Genomic DNA, 15,882 nt, shown 5'->3' with positions numbered 1-15,882 from the left:
TCCATTATTCTGGGAAATTGTATCTATTTTATCAGATAGTCAGAAAATGGATAAAGTTTGTACAGATCTAATAAAATATAGTGTGGGGAAGTTTTACTCTCAATGAAGGTCAATCCAAGTGGCTCTCGGAGTAAATTTCTTCTTTGGCATCCTCATCGATTTTTCAAAATGGTATGGTGCGCGAAAAAAGATGCGCGACGGCACTCTGATCATAAAATCTCGAAGCTGGTGTTCCATTAGTATAGTTCCATGGTTGATCAACTAAAATCAAAACTTATGTTGATTTACCCGAAAATGGACTCGTTCAATGTCCCATACATAGATCTAGACCATCTTCTCCCCTTTCGTTGAGGATCCCACTATCTGACACCAATTGCTATAACTTAGCAAAATAACCTCAACGAAAGGATTATGAAATAACAAAATAGAATGTTTAATAACCAAATAGGAAACTAGATCTAGAATTACACTAATCACATCACAAGCGTCGTTTTCATCTCTAATCATCGGCCATCTTGACTTCCTTTGTTCTCTATCGTGTCCTCTGGTACACAATGTCGCGCCAAATGACAGTGCGCAATGTAGAGTCATAACAGTATTGATATGTGAACCCATTGTATATTATGTTGTACCACACTCTAATTTCATATTTTATCATTAGTAAATTTAAATGAAAAAAGGTTGTACCAGATGGGAGGGGCGATACATGCAATCGCATTTCCCCCATCGGACAAACCAATACTTTTTCTTTTTGTATTATAGTTAAGAAATTGCAAAATTTAAAAAAATCTGTCACTAGTGTGACCTTGCGCTCCCAGAGCTGTTTTTTATATGTATTTTTGTTTTATAGGTTAGAGCTATTTTTATATATATTTTTTATAGGTTAGTGTCAGATTTTATAATTTTACTTCCGCATATTTTTATATAGGTTAGTGCGGATAGTATAAAAAGTAATGTACGTGCTGTCTTAAAACAGTTGAATGTACAGTTGACCAGTGGTCAATATAGTATGTCTGTGTGACAGCTGAAGATCTTTGTGGTCTGACGTGTAATTATTTTATTATTCTGTACCTGGGACGGCCTGCTATTATTACTGCTGATTACATGCTGTCTTAAAACAGTTGAATGTACAGTTGACCAGTGGTCAATATAGTATGTCTGTGTGACAGCTGAAGATCTTTGTGGTCTGACGTGTAATTATTTTATTATTCTGTACCTGGGACGGCCTGCTATTATTACTGCTGATTATAGCTGCTGAATATAATTCTGCTGAATATAGCTGCTGCTTTACTGCTGCTGTATCTAATATTGCTGCTTTAAGCTGTTGATGTAGATCTAGACTAGTGTTATTTTGTTTCTGTACTAGTTAAATCTAGTTTAGTATTGCCTTAGTGGCGTAGTTATAGTCTGTTTCTGTTCTTATTGAATACTAATAGTAAGGTACTAAGGCTAAGGTGTTCTTCTTTTAGTTTTAGTTATTGGTGGGTTGTAATAGTAGAATATTGTTATAAACCTGGTGGTGGCACAGATGGGGGTAGTGGTGTGTGTGTGTGTAGTCAGCCGACGCAAATCGCCCCAGTCCAGCGCAGGACGAGCGGTCAACTGTGACAGTACATGCCTGTTCGGCAACGACCTGTGTGTAAATATTACGCACGCAAGTCACGGCGATTGTGATCATTCTGAGTGGTCAAGAACGTTCCATCCGATTCTAAAAGGCCAGTAGAGACAGTATATAAGAGCGAGTGTGTCAGAAAGACTGGACTTCACGTTACCTTGCAATGTGACCAGTACGAGGCGAAGTTAGAAACAGTACGGTGTGTGAATTCAGGCGGAGCAAGGCTAGGTTTTTGGACAGTTTGTGTAATATTGTTGCCAACTGTACAGTGTTGTATTGTATTTGAAATTAAATTGCGACTGTTACTTTGGAGCCCTGAGTTGTGAGGTTCTTTAAGTTCGTTGTGTCGTGTGGTGCAGTTTGAAGAGAGCCTGGATAGCGAGATTCGTAACAATATTGTAGATCTAGACTAGTTTATTGTAGTGTGTTTGTGTAGATCTAGGTCTAGTGTAGTAATTGTGATTTAGTTAGATAGTTGGTTTTATCAGTTTGTTGGTGTTTGGTAGTGCGTAGATTTAGAGGGTTGTTTATAGTGATTAGTGTATATATTATATTTTTTATTATTGATTTATTTTTTTGTATGTTAATAAAGTTTCGTTTTGTTTATTTATCCTAAATAAAGTTTCGTTATCTTGCTTTCATTTAGTTTAAGTTAGTATAGTTTAGTATATCTGGTTACTTAGGCGACTCTAGCCCCTTGGTCGTAGACTGAGGTGTCACAGATTGAGCCCACCCAGTAGCGTTAACATCTGCCTACTGTATAAAATTTAATGTTGAGCAGAGAATAGGTCTCCCACTCGCGCCTGCCTGACCTGCTCACATTTTTGGTGTCAGAAGTGGGATCTGTGCTTGAGTGACCAGACCAGACTTTTTTAATGCCAAATGCAATCTTTAACAGAAAATATTAAAGCAGCGAGAATTAATCATTTTCACTCTACCGCCCCTCCCATTTCCAGACACAGTTTATGTAATTTCACATGAATATTTTTTTTTCGGCGGCGATCCTCAAAGCCAAAATCTAAATATGTGGAGTATCTTATCTTTTCAAGGAACAAATCGGTTTTATTTGCAATGTATTAACCTATAAATTCATATTAGAATTTTTTTCAAGTACAACATTATTCGAAAGGTATTTTTTTTAATAGGATGAATAATGAGCTTTAGGTAAGGAGAATGCGTTTCTTCAGTGAAGAATGCAAGAAAACGCTTTTAGCGTCGGGGCTTCGCAGCAAACCTCGCTGATGAATAATGAGCTGTAGATGTCAGAAGGCGGCGTTTCTGCAGTGAAGAATGCAAGAAACGCTTTAGTCGTCGGGGCTTCGCCCCGATCTCCACTGATGAATAATGAGCTGTACTTGTCAGGAGAATGCGTTTCTTCAGTGAAGAATGCAAGAAAACGCTTTTGGCGTCGGGGCTTCATCCCGAACCCCAATTCTCATATAGATATATATATATATATATATATATATATATCATGGGCGTAGCCAGGATTTTTTTCGGGGGGGGGTTTGGGGGGGATTTTTTTTCTCCCCCCCCCCCCCCCGCGAAAAAAAAATTATATGTATTTATGTGTGTGTGTGTACATAATTTTTATTACATTCTGACCCTTCATTCTTTCGGAAGACGTTTATTGTGACCTAGAATAGGTTCTTCCATGAGTTAGTGGAAAAATTGTAGATTCCCCGCCATTACTAGCAAGGGGGTCTGGGGGAGCGTTAGGAGCTCCCCCAGCGCGGGGCGAAGCCCGCCGCCAAGCACTATTTCTGGTATTGAAAGCCAACAAAATGCATATTCTGAGGTATCTACACTGCATTTTCCTGCTATTAAAAAGTTTTATTTCAAAAACCTAATGTGCTATTCTTACTGCGCCGTTCGGAGCATTTGACGTCAAGCTGTTTCCATAAAAATCTGTCACTGGTAATGTCTGAAGCCTCTTCCCACCTGCCATGAGGACCTCCATGAATGAGTGGCGTCAAGTTGTACTAGGATATCATTGCAACTCTTCTTATGCGTAATTTATTTTGTCGGAGAACATGTCCAGCAAACCTCATGCATCGCTCTCTCACAATCTTACTAAGGTGTCGACTCCCAGTTCGGCATAGGATTTCCTTGATTTAGACCCGATCTCTATAACTGACTCCTAAAATCTGTCTTAGCCATTTTTGTTGAGCCACATTTTGTGTTTTTCAATTTCGGCAGATGACTATTCACTGCAGTTTATTAATGGAGCCCTGCCTTTGGTAAAAATGTGTAACCTCTCTCGAATACGCTCTTGGAATTAAGTGACTGTAGTTTGCTTTGGATTTTATATCGAAAAGAGAAGTTTTATCGTCAAAATCATCTGTTGGGGGTTTTCCACCTCAAAATGCTCTGTAGGGGGATCTTAAACTCAAAACCATCTGGAGGAGTTTTATACTTTAAAAAAAAAGCCATCCGTAGAAGAGGGGTTTAAACTCAAAACCCCCGATTGGATTGGCTACGCTCAAATAATTTTAGTGTGTAATTTGCTTTTTTTTAATATTGAAGAGGTATTTTTAGCATCAAACCCCTCTGAATGGGGGTTTAAACTCAAAACCCCTTTTGGCAACGCTCATAGCATTTTGAGTCCGTAATTTGCTTTTTTTTCTTACACTGAAGATGTATTTTTTATTCTCAAACCCCCTGGCCGGGGGTTTAAACTCAAAACCCCTTTGGCTACGCTCATAGATTTTAGAGTGAGTAATTTGCTTTTATTTATATTGAAGAGGTATTTTTAGCTTCAAACTCCACTGGAGGGGAGTTTAAACTGAGTGCATAATTTGCTTTGTTTTTATTATTAAATCTGAGTCAAACCCCATTTAGCTACGCTCATAACGTTTTGAGTGCGTAATTAGCTTTTTTTTTTATATTGAAGAGGGGGTTGATCGTAAATTTTAGAGGGGGTTTTAAAATCAAAATCTTCCTAACTGTGCTCTTGGAATTAGGGGATTTTCGTTTGCATTTTTTTTTTGTTTTGTTTTATAGAAGAGGGGACGTTAACTGCAAAAACCCCAGATAGAGGGTTTAAAACTCAAAACCCCTGGTAGGGGGTTTTAAACTCAAAACCCCTGGTAGGGGTTTTTAAACTAGAACCCCTCGGGTAGGGGTTTTAAACTCGAACCCCCTGGTAGGGGTTTTTAAACTCGAACCCCCCTGGTAGGCTTAAACTCAAAACCCCTTTGGTTGTGCTGGGGCAAGTGATGGTTTAGTATAACAAACTCACATAAAATAAACAAAGTCAAAGCAAAAAATCAGTCATTAACCGGGGGGGGGGGGGTGAACACCCCCCTGGTTACGCCCATGATATATATATATATATATATATATATATATATATATATATATATATATATATATATATATATATATATATATATATGCTGTACGCATGTTTTTGAACAGGATTAGGGTTTACTGGGCGTTAGGGTTAGGGTTTGGAAAAAAAGGTTAGGGTTCTGGATCCGCTAGTGACTAAAAGTAGGGCGTGATGGTTGAGTGGTCCCTGCCCTGGTTCGAATCTCGCTGAAGTCTTGGAGTTGGAATTTTGTGATTTTTAGAATGCTGCTGATTCAACCCATTTCTAATGGGTTTCTGACATTAGTTGGGAAAAGTAAATTTAAAGACGGGTCGTCGTTGTGCTGGCCACCCTCGTTAACTGCCGGTCATATAAAAAAAGATGTCTGATCCATATACCCTAAAGATCGTAAGGTCTGAAAAGAGTACTTAAGTTGTAAGTCTATACTAGAACAAGAAAGACTATTTGTATGAGCGTTTTCGCGTACTTTTGGTTTAGCGGTATCGCTAGATCTTTGCTGTATCAACACGCGCGAGACTTCGAGAATATAAGCCTGATATTAACAATTTCCAGTGAACGATTTGTCGTGTGAACCAGTTTCAGTGAATGATTTGCCGTGAACCAATTATCGGTGAACAAGTTGTCGGTGAACAAGTTGTCTGAGTAACAGTTGTGAGTGAACGAAATGTCTGTTAAATGATTTATGGTGGAACCAGACTTCACATACCCCATGAGAAACACTTGCCTAAATCTAAATCTAAATAGGCCTAAATGACTTTTAGTAAGATTTTCATAAATGCAATAACTAGCTACTTTTGGTGTATCCGGTGTACAGAATACGAAAACTATTGATAAGGGTATAGGCTATACATAGACATAAATAAATAGAGACTGGCCAATTAAAGAGTTTTATGAAATGAAAATTTGTGACTTGCAATTTTGTGTACTTTATTATAAAGCATTTATGAGCAGTATAAAAGTGCTTTTTTAACTTTGATACACACATATATTGTAAATAAGGAGGCACTGTAGCTTTGTTTAATCTCTAAGAATGAAGATCATTCAACTTTTCATATTTCGGAAATCCGAATACAATAGATATACATGTTTTCAAGTTACATGAAGTTACTTCCTTTTTCCAGTCTATATTTATTTATGTCTATGGGCATATATCTAAATATTTGTTCGTACTGCAGATTATTTTTAAAAAAATATCTTTCATTTGTAGAACAAAGTAATTTTTAATAGTCCCCATTTAGTAAACAATAGTGATCTTCCGATATTATGACCTATTTAAGTACGTAGACCTTAAGGTCTGAAAGGGGAACTCAAAATCTATCCATAGGCCTATCTTCGTCATTTCGCTCTATTACTTTTTTTAGCGGTCCCCGAAAGGGGAAAAGACGCTATTACTTTTGTGTGGAATGTCTGTCCGTCTGTCCCTCCGTCCCGTTTAGATCTCGTAAACTAGAAAAGGTAGTGAAAATCCGACATCACAATATTTTAGACCATTTAAATTTCTGATGCAACGGCGCCTTTTTTCTTTCTGAAAGCGAAAAATCTAATTTTTAAAATCAGTTATGCAAGCAGTTTTTTTTTATGAGAAAAAGCTAATTAGTATGCATTACAAGTTAGACCTAAATTAAAAAGAATAGTAATCTTGTAAACTTCATTTTTGTGAACTTTTTTTTATTGCGGAAATTTTTTATTTTGAGGATTCGAATAAGAGATTGAGCTTTTTCAAAACAATTAGATCAATTATAAGACATCAGTTAGGCCAGGGAGGCGCGGTGGCTGAGCGATAAAGCGCTTGGCTTCCGAACCGGGGGTCCCGGGTTCGAATCCTGGTGAAGACTGGGATTTTCAACTTTGGAATCTTTGGGCGCCTCTTTGTCCACTCAGCTCTAATGGGTACCTGACATTAGTTGGGGAAGAGCAATGGCGGTTGGTCGTTGTGCTGGCTACATGACACCCTCGTTAACCATAGGCCACAAAAACAGATGAACTTTACATCATCTGCCCTATAGACCACTATGTCTGAAAGGGGAACTAGTTAGGCCAGGTTCACATCTAACTTTACATTCACTTTCACCTATCCTTTGATCTGCGGACCGTTGGGGCACTACACACGATCTGTTAACCTTCTTTCTCCATTCTTATCTCTCATTTGTCTTTGATATAATTTCATTCGGATGTTCTTTCTGAAAATATTGAAGCCTGCCTGGGTGGACCACTTCGGGGGCCGATTTTGTTCCACACAAACTGTCTTTTGTAACCTTGTTTTATTTTTATTGTTAAGTTCTGTAAGTTCTGTTATACTGTATACTAAGGACTATATTTACACACAAAGAAATGTTTACAATTTTTTAAAGAGAAAAAGTCTATTACGTATGCATATAAGTCAAACACAATATAAAACAACAATTAATAAGCAGTTTTTTTCATATTATCGCTGAACTGCAAAACTATTTATATATAATAAGGAAATGTTTTATTCCTGAGGAATAAGAGATTGGCCCTTTACAAAACAATTAGATCAATTAGATATTCATTATAAGACATCAGCTAGGCCAGGTTCACATCTAGCTTCACATTCACTTTCACCTATCCTTTGGTCTACTGGATCGCTGGGGCACCACAAAAGATCTGTTAACCTTTTTTTCTCCATTATTTTCTGTCATTTGTCTTTGATAGAATTTCATTCTGATAATATTGAAACCTGCCTTTTTACCTGCCTGGGTGGACCACTTCGGGGGCCGATTTTCAGTTTATTTTCTTTAGGTTCCATTATAGCCCATCAACTCCATATTTCTCAATATCGGTTTCTTTTTCTCTTTTATTGTATTTTGAGTATAAACCGTACTTGAGAAATGTAAAGAAAGAGTAGATTACAAACACTGTGGTTATATCCCTAATGGTGGAAAGATGAAACCTCATTTCGTAACACAAGCGATCAATGGGAATTAGTCCCCCTTTTTTTTTTTCAATGTCACATAAGGAAACACGAGTTAATCCTCTTTGATTTTTTAACGATTACTTGTAAAATTAATGGACTTTGCTTTATCTTTCTATGTGTTAGACTTTTAGATGATTTATAAAGTGAAAAATTACCAAGCTCATTGTTAGTCTGACTCACGGACCCATACCCGTAAATTGATTTTACTGTTATATTATTCTTGTAAACAATGTCAAAGAATATATGAGTAAACCTACCAAACCTGATAAAATTCTTGTACTGTACAGTCTAAGCAACCATATAGTCATTTACATATACACTATTTCCTCATCTTATATATAGCCAAGATCATATCGAAATAAAATGCGGAAAGATTGAGAGGCAGGGTTTCCACCCAGCAGACCCGATAATAGACCCAATTATTATACATATATATTTTAGAAAGGGTGATTGATTTAGTTAACCAAAAATATCCCCTCCCTCTGTTCTGTTGTCACAGATAAATAAATAACATACTGTACACATTAATTAATTAATTAATAATAATAACAGAGACTTTGTATTTATACAAGTAGACATAGAAGACTATCCTTTTTATTACCTCACTTCCTGTTAATTACTTTCTCACAAAACATTCACAACAAACAATGACATAATATAAATATATTAGTAGGCCTACATCCTTCCTTTTGAAGTTATTATCACATCCTTCCTTTTAAAATTCATAGTGGCGTAGCAAGGTATCCGTGAGCCCGGATTCAATAATATCTTGGTGGCCCCCCCTCCTCCAAATAAATTGAATGTAGTGAGTGACAGAACAATTTAGTAATCTGAATGTATGGGTACATTAACCAAAAGATATTCCAATACTTTCTGCAACGCTCATGGGCGTAGCCAGGGGGGGGGGGTTGGGGTTCAACCCCCCCCCCCCGAAATGAAATTCCCCCCCCCCGAGGGGATCGGAATTTAGTGACTGATTTTTTGCTTTGATTTTGTTTATTTCAGGTGAGATTTTAATACTAAACCATCACTTGCCCCAGCACAACCAAAGGGGTTTTGAGTTTAAAACCCCCTACCAGGGGGTTTCGAATTTAAAACCCCCTACCAGGGGGGTTCGAGTTTAAAAATCCCTACCAGGGGGGGGGGGGGTTCGAGTTTAAAACCCCTACCAGAGGGGTTCGAGTTTTAAAAACCCTACCAGGGGGTTTGAGTTTGAAACCCCCTACCAGGGGGTTTGAGTTTTAAACCCCCTACCAGGGGGTTTGAGTTTTAAACCCCCTATCTGTTTTTTTTGCAGTTAACTCCCCTCTTCTATAAAACAAAACAAAAAAAAATGCAAACGAAAATCCCCTAATTCCAAGAGCACAGTTAAGGAAGATTTTGATTTTAAAACCCCCTATAAAATTTACGATAATCCCCTCTTCAACATAAAAAAAAGCTAATTACGCACTCAAAATGTTATGAGCGTAGCTAAATGGGTTTTGACTCAGTTTTGAGTTTAAATCCCACTTCAGCGGGGTTTGAAGGTAAAAAATACCTCTTAAATAATAAAAACAAAGCAAATTATACACTCAAAATGTTATGAGTGTAGTCAAAGAGGTTTTGAGTTTAAACTCCCCTCCAGTGGAGTTTGAAGCTAAAAAAGTACCTCTTTAATATAAATAAAAGCAAATTACTTACTCTAAAATCTATGAGCGTAGCCTAAGGGGTTTTGAGTTTAAACCCCCCGCCAGATAGCCAAAGGGGTTTTGAGATTAAACCCCCCGCCAGGAGGTTTGAGGCTAACAAATACATCTTCAGTGTAAGAAAAAAAGCAAATTACGCACTCAAAATGCTATGAGCGTTGCCAAAAGGGGTTTTGAGTTTAAACCCCCATTCAGAGTGGTTTGATGCTAAAAATACCTCTTCAATATAAAAAAAAGCAAATTACTCACTAAAATTATTTGAGAGTAGCCAATCCAATCGGGGGTTTTGAGTTTAAACCCCTCTTCTGCAGATGGCTTTTTTTAAAGTTTAAAACCCCTCCAGATGGTTTTGAGTTTAAGATCCCCCTACAGAGCATTTTGAGGTGGAAAACCCCCAACAGATTATTTTGACGATAAAACTTCTCTTTTCGATATAAAATCTAAAGTAAACTACTGTCACTTAATTCCAAGAGCGTATTCAAGAGAGGTTACACATTTTTACCAGTGGCAGGGCTCCATTAATAAACTGCAGTGAATAGTCATCTGCTGAAATTGAAAAACACTAAATGTGGCTCAAAAAAGATGGCTAAGACAGATTTTAGGAGTCAGTTATAGAGATCGGGTCTAAATCAAGGAAATCCTATGCCGAACTGGGAGTCGACCCCTTAGTAAGATTGTGAGAGAGCGACGCATGAGGTTTGCGGGACATGTTCTCCGACCAAATGAATTATGCATAAGAACAGTTGCAATGATATCCTAGTACAACTTGACGCCACTCATTCCTGGAGGTCCTCATGGCAGGTGGGAAGAGGCTTCAGACATTACCAGTGACAGATTTTTATGGAAACAGCTTGACGGCAAATGCGCCGAACGGCGCGGGAGGTTCTAAGTCAATAAGAATAGCAAATTAGGTTTTTGAAATAAAAATTTTTAATAGCAGGAAAATGCAGTGTAGATACCTCAGAATATGCATTTTGTTGGCTTTCAATGCCAGAAATAGTGCTTGGCGATGAGGCTCCGCCCTGCGCTGGGGGAGCTCCTAGCGCTCCCAAGTAATCTAGTAATGGCGGGGAGTCTACAATTTTATGGAAACAGCTTGAAGGCAAATGCGCCGAACGGCTAGCCCCGCGACGGGGGAGCTCCTAGCGCTCCCCCAGACCCCATTGCTAATAATGGTGGGGAATCTACAATTTTTCCACTAACTCATGGAAGAACCTATTCTAGGGCACAATAAACGTCTTCCGAAAGAATGAAGGGTCAGAATGTAATAAAGATTATGTACACACACACACACATAAATACATATTTAAAAAATTCGCTGGGGGGGGGGTTGGGAATCCACACACCCCCAAACCCCCCCCCCGAAAAAAAATCCTGGCTACGCCCATGGTAACGCTGACTGCGCTTACAATTTTGTACTCGACAATAAGCAGAACAATTTTATTGAATGTTTTTAATTCTCCTCAAAGTGCTGCAGCTTCTAGGCGTTCTTTTTCACACAAAGTAATTTGAGTAATCAACTTTAGTAAATCAAAATATATGAATCTCATTTTCTTAGAGCATTCCTTGATGACCACTGTAACATAATGATATTTTATGTACATTTGCACACTAGCGCGTCAGTGCAACACCGCTAGTGTTTACGTAAAAAATGGAGTTCCTAATATGTCTTCCCTCTTAAACACTAGATTGTTATTTGTGTAATACGAATATTCTACATGGTGTCAGAAGTGGGATCACTAATATTCCATATATTCTCAGTTCTCGATGCTAAGTCAGGGTTTATGCAAATAAAGCTTGAAAAAGAATTCTCATTTATCACAACTTTCAACACACCTCCTGGAAGATATAGATGGTTACGTTTACCTTTCGGAATCAAATCAGCGCCAGAAATTTACCGAAGAATTATGGATGAATTGCTTCAAGGTATTGACGGAGCATATGTCATCATAGACGATATTCTAGTAGCTGGTAGAGATGTTGAGCATCATGATCACATTTTGAAACAAGTCATGCAAAGAGCAACGGAGTACAATCTAAAGCTGAACTATGACAAATGCTAGATAAGGCAAAACCGAGTACCTTACATGGGCCATATCTTGTCAGAGAAAGGTTTAGAACCAGATCCAGCAAAGATAAAGGCAATTATTGACATGCCAGCTCCTCAAGATAAAGATGGAATCAGAAGATTTCTAGGTTTAATTCAGTACCTAGCAAAATTTATTCCTAATCTAAGTCAAGCAGATGCTCCAATACAAAAGTTTCTAAAAGATGATGTAGAATTTCAATGGAATCATGAACAAAACAAGAGTTTTGAAGAATTGAAACATCTTTGTACAAACCCTCCAGTTTTAGCATATTATGATGTCAACAAGAACGTAGAGATAGAATGTGATGCAAGTAAAGATGGACTGGGAGCAGTATTACTCCAGGAAGGTCGTATAATTGCATACGCATCAAGAGCTCTCACGGATGCAGAAACAAGATATGCTCAAATTGAGAAGGAAATGCTTTCAGTTGTGTATAGTACAAGCAAATTTCACTGCTACATATTTGGTAAAGAAGTAACAGTTTATAATGATCACAAACCTCTGGAGCAAATCTTCAAGAAACCTCTATTGTCAGCACCAATGAGAATACAGGAGATCTTAATAAGACTACAGTGGTATGATCTGAAAGTATGTTACAGAAAAGGCAAGGAAATGTTTATCTCCGATACGTTTTCTCGTGCACATCTACCAAATACTGATATACAGACATGTGAATTTACAGATGATTCAGTGCATATGATCTCTGTAAGTGATTCCAAATACAGTGAAATTCAAGACTATACAAGCAAAGAACTTTCAATGCTTCGGGAAGTAATTATGACTGGTTGGCCAGACACAAGAAGCGAAACTCCAATAGAAGTCAGGCCATATTGGGATTCAAGAGACCAGTTATCAACTTCGGATGGTATTATATACAAAGGTCTGAGAATAGTCATGCCATCGAGCTTACGTAAATACATGCTAAATCTGATTCACAAGTCTCACTTAGGAATAGTCAAGTGTAAGCAGAGAGCCAGAGAAGTCATGTATTGGCCAGGCATAAATGCAGACATTGAAGTGACAGGGATTGTAGCAGGTGTGCTGAACATCAGAATCAAAATGTTTCAAAACCGCTAATGCCTACCAAGACACCAGACCTTCCATACACATGGTTGGGTGTGATCTGTTTAACTTTGAGGGTAAAAAGTATGTGCTTCTAGTTGACTACTTCTCAAAGTTTATTGATGTCAAAGAACTGTCACAAAGGAAACTACATCAGATATCATCGAAGCAATGAAGAGTATATTCGCATGCCATGGAATACCTAGAAGGTTAAGGTCAGATAGCGGGCCACAGTTCGCTTCAAGGGAATTCCTAAATTTCTGTAAATCATATGGAATATAGCATGAAATGTCGAGTCCTCATTTTCAGAGTTCTAATGGCGAGGTTTAAAGAGCTATTCAGACAGTGAAGAAACTGTGGAAGAAAAGCGAAGACAAATTTCTTTCTCTATTAGACTACAGAACTACTCCACTAACTAATATTAATTTGTCGCCAGCACAATTACTCATGGGACGCCGACCCAGAAATCTGTTACCTTCGATCGAGGAAATACTCACACCTAAGACACCTGATCTCAAGGTGGTGAAGAAACACTTTGACTCCGAGAAACAGTCTCAGAAACATTATTATGATAAGAGGAAAGGAGTTAAGAGTCATAATCCACTACAAGACGGAACGGCAGTCATAATGCAACTTAATTCTAAGTGGAAACCAGGAATAGTAGTTTCGAAGCATTCTAAGCCTAGATCATATAATGTCAAAAGTGGAAATAAGGTCTACAGAAGAAACAGAAAACACATCAGAAAGTCTTCTGAGAAAGCAAACAGATTTGACAATAATTATGACTTTCCAGATGACATCTCAGAACAACTGGAACCACAACACTTAGAGAGTCCAAGATTACAAACTACGCTAGATGTAGAACCGCCACTACACACTGCTTCTTCTAACACCTCTAGACCACATGAACCTTACGTAACACGCTCAGGCAGAATAGTTAACAAACCCAAGAGACTTGATTTGAGAATTGACTTTTAAGTTGACTAGTTTAGTTTGTTAGTTATTCTGATAAATAGATTTTCTGAATTAAAGAAGAGAGATGTAACTATGATATTTTATGTACATTTGCACACTAGCGTGTCAGTGCAACACCGCTAGTGTTTACGTAATAAATGGAGTTCCTAATATGTCTTCCCTCTTAAACACTAGTTTGTTATTTGTGTAACACGAATATTCTACAACCACCTTGTGGGCAAAAGTATGTGAGTGTAATGTTAACTATGCTCTTCCTATTGGATTTAAAACGAGCATGAGATGCTGTGAGCAAAAAACACAAGTCATAGAAATCTGCAACGTCTTTAACACAGCTGACGAAATCATTTAAGACCAAGTTTAAGTCGTGGTTAGCATAGTGAAAATGAAAGAGAAAAATGGTGTTGATTGCCATGATTCGGCCTCAGTATTTTTTCCAGAACTGCATCTTCCAGCAGGTCTATTATCTCGTTTTGAATTTGTACGCTTTGTTTTCCAGTAAAATTTCAATATTCATAACAATTTCAAATAAAGCCTGGTCAGAGGATTTTGTATAAATATAATGGTGTTTGTTTTCTTTAAGAACTATGAACCAAATACTAAGCATTGGGCAGAGAAAGACATTATTCCTGATTAATATGGACATCTCTCTATCTTCTAGAATATTCTAGATCTTTGTTATAAAGCTGCACCCCAATTTGGTTTCGCCATTCATTGTAGCAGGACAAACATATTCAACATTAACAAGACATGAAACATAGGCCTACAATGGTGTTTAGTTTGCTTGCTAAATATTTAATGTTATATATAAATATATATATATATATATATATATATATATATATATATATATATATATATATATATATATATATATATATATATATATATATATATATATATATATATATATATACATATATTATTGGATTTCATCTCCTTTTTTTTATTCTTTTCTAATGATTACATAACATTTTTTACACAGTACAAAGACAACAAGACAATGTGATGAAGACTTCCGAGTTTGTCAAACTGAATTTCCACATAATTGTCTTATATATATCTTATCTTATTCCAAAGTATCTACTACTTTGGCGCGGATACAAACGTTTTAGATAGTTTGCTTAAGTTTGCTACTTGTTTAACAAAGTTGAAAGTTAGTTAAATTTCAGACTTAGTTTAAATCTAAATATTGCAATATCCTTTATAATGAGATTTGTTTTAACACATTTTAAAGACACAAAAAAAGAAACTGACTGAGCTTTGAGAAAATTGAATAATTAGCAGCTGTGTCGAAATTTTAATCTTGAACATTAGGACTTTAGTGTCATCCGTAAGTTCTCACGTGGGCCCCAGCTAGTCAAGAGTCATTGGCCCAAGTGCAATGAACCCCTTTGAGTCATTGTTGCTACTGTGGGCCCCTAATGGTCGTGGGCCCGGGTTCATTGAACCCCTTCGCGCCATGGATGCTACGCCACTGCTGATATCTACAAGGAACCTTAGCAACTCGACCACTTCTGGTTATCTTGACCGGCACAACAAGTTCTCTAGACGTTGGTCTATAACTGTCTGTTTCGTTTGTTCTAACAGTTTGCTGTTCGATGTCTTTATCGGTATCATAGTACGCAGAAATGTCTTCATCGAAACTCTTGTTCAAAAAACGTTGATTTCGCCTGTAGGTTTTTCCTTTGTTTGTCTATATGATGTAAGATCTGGGTGATGAATGATTTTTAACGACACCTGCTTTCTGCCATGTTTGACCAATACGAACTCTCACTTTTTCTCCGACAGAGTAATCTTTAGGTAGTCTTGCTTTTGCATCGTATTTCACTTTGCTTCTCATTGTGACAGGTGGGGAAATGTGATGTGTGTTTGGCGCGTTTAATGTCTAGGGGATGATTATTTTTAAAGCTATCACACACCAACCTATCAGCATATGAATCGGGAGCAGGCACGCAACGTAACAAGCAATGAAAGATAGATACAAAAGGTAAAATAAAAGAACATTTATTTACATAAATATACATATAGGAATAAAAAGGGGGAGGGTTTGCATCTATCTCTAAATAATACGAGGTCTAATCATCACTCTTGCATCTAATAAGAGAGTATGTCACTTTGTCCTCTGACTTAGCTGGTATTCCTGTTGATGTCGCAGCTGGCTGTGTCCTGGCTTGAGGTTCTGCAGC

This window comes from Biomphalaria glabrata, chromosome 7 (assembly GCF_947242115.1).
Source record: "Biomphalaria glabrata chromosome 7, xgBioGlab47.1, whole genome shotgun sequence".
NCBI lineage: Eukaryota > Metazoa > Mollusca > Gastropoda > Planorbidae > Biomphalaria > Biomphalaria glabrata.
This window is presented reverse-complemented; position numbering follows the sequence as displayed.